Here is a 4,835-nt window from a genome sequence, read left to right on the forward strand (position 1 = left end):
AATACAGATAGCATTCTATAAGTATAGTAATTTTATAGGCTTGAGGATAAAAGACTATAAGAGAATGTCAAGCTGTAGGTTTCAAAGTGTCATTGAAGTAAAATATGATGGATCATTTCTATCAGCGTACTGGAATCTTTATTCTTTCTTCAGTGAATGAATATTCTCAAGGTCTGTCCATCGGGTTTCCATAAACTTATTTAGTGTTCAAAGGTGTAAATGGTTCAGATAAGAGCTACAGTTTTGCTTGATCTGCCTTTAGCCACAAGAAATTTCACAGCTGTTCTTCAGTTAAGTGACTTTACAGGTATGAGGAAGACAGCCTGAAAACTAGAAGTTAGATCAGTCTTCAAAGAGTTATGCCAGTGTTGCAATGGGTCTGCTGGGGGAGGTTTGGTCACATGGTATCTTAGTTTCTCTCTGTAAGATCCCTTTTCACATTGAGAATTGTGATAGTGATGATAGTTAGCATTTGCAATTTTATTTTATGTACGTTAGACTAAAACAAATGGTTGTCTTTGTTATTTTCAGTAAAAGCTACCTTAAAGCAACACTGGAAGAAAAGTCAATTAAATGTGAGTGTTCCACAAAGTAATGGATTGAAAAGGTGGATCAAAGAACTAGGAGGCTTTAAAAGCTTTTTGTTTGTTTATTTTCAGAAAGAAATGAGAAGAAAGGGGCTCCAAATACATCAATTACAACTTTCCTAATTCATGAATGAAAAATCAATCTGTTTTAATATGGAAATTTAACTATGTTCTCTCTACGTTTAGTTATATGCACTGTTCCATCACTCACAAATTCAACAAATATTTATTAAGTGACTGCTATGACAGGAACTGCTTATTCTGGGCCCTAGAGAAATAAGTGAACAGAGCAGGTATGTTCTTGTCCTGAGAAACCTCATAACTGTGTAAGTAAAGGCACTCTAAGAGGAAGGGCTTCTTACATACATTATACTCCCAGTATGGGTGGTATCAAATGTATCTTCTTACTGTTAGGAAATGTTTGAAGAGTCAGCACGCTAGAAACTAAAACCTGCTTTTCAGTTGTTAATATATGAAACACTCTCTAGATTTTAACATGTATTTCTGCTGTTAAGAAAAATAAAGATACACACTTGAAGGGTTAAAGGAAGAAACCTAAAGTGGAACAATTTTAAGGGAGAACACATGAGAGTCTTAGATGGGACCCAGGAAATCAGGGTCAGTGAGTAGCTCCAGAGTGGAACCTTGGCTCAGAACCTCATTGGCTACCTGCTCAGCAGGAGTAGCAACCATCTGTGCCAAAGACCTTCATCTGAAAATCCTGGAAGGTCAAGTTTTATGATACCTTGGGTTCCTTATATCCTCCCTGGGGTGGGTGATTTCTCACTTTCTCTCTCTTTCTCTCTGGTGAGCACATGCACCCTATAACAAAAAATATCTCTTAACAAAAAGATTTGATAGATGATAGTATTATCTCCTTGCCCCCAACTATGTTTAATGATCAAAGCATTAATTTCCAAAGACTGACATTTTTTATTTGAATTCTTACCTTCCTTTTGCATTTCTTTTCTCCTTCACAGCTCCTGCATCTAGTCCCTTGCTGAGGTTTAGTAAGTCTTTTAAACATTTTTAGCTCCCAAGTTGCTTCTAATACATCAGTGGAATGAACAATCCAGCAGTAGTTTGAAAAGATGCAGAAGAAACAAAATTATGATTTTCTATTCTCTCAGATCAATGGGAACTCTAAACCTGTGATAATAGCATCTTCCTAAAATCTTTTCAGGACATTTTTCAAGTAAGGACATAATTGAATTGAGATTTCAAAAGTCCAGTTATTAGCTGATTTTGAGATAGAATTCTTGCATAATGTTTCATTATGTGCACATATTTTAAGGAAAAGGACATGTCATCATACATTTTTTTTTATATATCAGGCACATTTCCCAGAATAGTATAAAATAAAACTCTTAATCAATGATAATAATTACATGATGCAGATGCCATGTGAAATTACTTAACATTTCAGCTATCATTTGCAATTAAAAGTAAAAGTCTAAAATGATAGCATTTGAAACCTTCAATATATCTCACTTTTGTGGCCAACATTTTAGTCATGTACATTGACTTCAGAAGATATGCCTAGATGGAGCTGCATTATTGAATATGTTCAGAGTTAGCAGAAGAATTAATTCAACATTTGATGGCTTTGTATTTTTTTAAATGTATTTATCTAGTAAATGTTTTAATCAATTCCCTGAAATAAATTGAATGATAAAATGTGTTATTTTAAAAAAGGGAAAGAAATTCCAGATAGTTGCTTTTGATGATAATATATGACGAAAATTTCAATAGTTAGGAATAAGGATTTTCTGGACCAGCAGATGGTATAGTGGTTACATCACTGGACTCCCATGTAGTCAACCATGCTTCAAGTCCCAGACATGGCGGATTCAAACTCATGCCAGGCACATGTGTGTGTTCATGGCCAAAATCCAAAAAGGAGAATGGAGGAGAAGGGATTGTAATGTGGCCACCCCCCTGGGAGTCATTTCTCACTTTCTGTCTCTCTGTCAAGTGCACACACCCTATAGCAAAGTCTCTCTCAAAAAAAAAAAATAAATAAAAAAGAAAGAAGGATTTTCTTTATTAGACTTATTTTTTCATTTTTTCTTTAAATTTGAAGTATATTTTCCAGTCATGAAAAAGTAAGATGGTTCAAATTATCTTCCCACTGTAAGCAATTGGACACAGGGACAGATAAATTTAAATTTGAAAACAAGTTTTTAAATAATTTGACAATAGACTTATTAGTACTACTTTTTCTAAGAGAAAGAAAAACTAAGGAAAAAGAACTATAATTTCCCACCAGCTCTCTGCCTAGAAATAATTTCTGGACTACACCACAGAGAAAAGAATCCAAACAGAATCCAGCAATTTCTATGGTTTGAAGGGACCCAGATCAGAATTTGGAGAGACAAGGCAGCTAGATTTTTCAGGGAAGAGTATACTGAGGGAACATATGGAAGGTTTAAGAAATCTACTTAGATTTTTCCCTCGAGTCTTTGGCTGAATACCAATCTGTGTATGTACAGAGTGAATGCCCAGGAGGGCAGGCAAAAAACAATGTGACAAGGTCTTCAATCGTCTACTTTCCATAGTCAGAGTAAACAGACCTCAGTCAAACCAGAGATATTCAGTTGGGATAATAGAATTTTTGAACTTTTGGAATTTTGAATTTATAGTTTAAACAAACTTATACATTTTTAGCCATTAATTTTTTAAAATTTTTTACTTTTATTCCTTTTCTTTTTCTCAACCTAGTATTTCAAATTACACACACACACACACACACACACACACACACACACTGCTGGAAATTGCCTCCTATTTCACTGAGGCTGTGCTTCTTTTCCTTTCTCTTTATTGTCTTCTTTTACTCTGTGCTTTATTTTGCATTATTTTATTTCTGTATAAAACATCGATTAAAAAACAGTAAAAGTAAAATAAAAAACAAAATAATAATACCAAGTCAGATAAGGATTTTACAAATAATGTAAGGTGGCAACACAATGTATGAATATAAGTGTAAGCATTAATCAGTTAAAGAAGAAACTGTATAATCATTACAATGGAAACATAAAAAAATACTGTATTTTTCATCAACCAAACACAATTTTAAATCTTAATAAGCGAGGTAACAACAGAGCACTCACTACATGCAAGCATTCATTGAAACTGAAAGAGAAAAAATTTCAGAAAGAATGACAGAAAAAAGAAAGAACAAAGGAAGAAAAAAAGAGTAGTAAAAAGAAAAGCAGAAAACCAAAAAGAAAAGCTGAAAGACAAAAGGAAAAGATAGAGGGAAGGAGAGAGTGAAGGAGGAAAAGGGAGAGGGAGGGAGGGAAAGAAGGAGTAAGGAAGAAAAGAATGAATGAGGAAAGGAGGAAAAAGGGAGGAAGGAAAAGAGAAAAGGGAAAAGAAAAAAGAAAAGATGGGAGCAGGTGAGAATAGAAGACGGAAGGAAGAAAAAATTGGCCTTCATTTTTTTTTTTTCTTCAGAGTAGAGGAAGAGGGTAAAGGAGATTGTTTGCATACAAATGATCCAGTATGATAAAAGGAGATAGACATTGCTGAGAGAGGGAAGAAAAAGAAAGGCTAATATGATTTGGAACACAGTGCAGAGTATACATGTTTACAGAATGTTTGCCAGTAAGCACATGCGCTTGCAGGAGAGACAGAGAGAGAAAGGGAAAGCAAGATAGCACCATTCTCTCTCTCTATGGAACATAGTACCCCCACAATCTTTTCTCCTCCATTTCTCCAGCCTTTTGGAATTTGGGGCACACATTGTGTTTTTCAAGCTGCTGGTCTAGGACTCTAACCTCATGGTAGGCCCTGTAGAACCTAGCTTCCTTAACCACCAAGCCACAGGTTGGCCCTGAGTATGTGGGTTAAGGAATAGCACCATTCTCTCTCTCTATGGAACATAGTACCCCCACAATCTTTTCTCCTCCATTTCTCCAGCCTTTTGGAATTTGGGGCACACATTGTGTTTTTCAAGCTGCTGGTCTAGGACTCTAACCTCATGGTAGGCCCTGTAGAACCTAGCTTCCTTAACCACCAAGCCACAGGTTGGCCCTGAGTATGTGGGTTAAGGAAATGTGTTTCCCCCCCCCCCCCCCTGCTTTTTCCCCTTTACATGTAAACACTTTTCTAAGAAAAACTTTTAGATCTGATTAATTTGGAAAAATATTAAACAGGGAACATACCATTAAAATTTTTGAATCTATGACCTTATAAATAAAGTATACATTTTTTGGGGGGGGAGAGGTTTTTTGCTATAGGGTG

The sequence above is a fragment of the Tupaia chinensis genome, unplaced genomic scaffold (genome assembly GCF_000334495.1).
Source record: "Tupaia chinensis unplaced genomic scaffold, TupChi_1.0 Scaffold000037_22, whole genome shotgun sequence".
Lineage (NCBI taxonomy): Eukaryota > Metazoa > Chordata > Mammalia > Scandentia > Tupaiidae > Tupaia > Tupaia belangeri.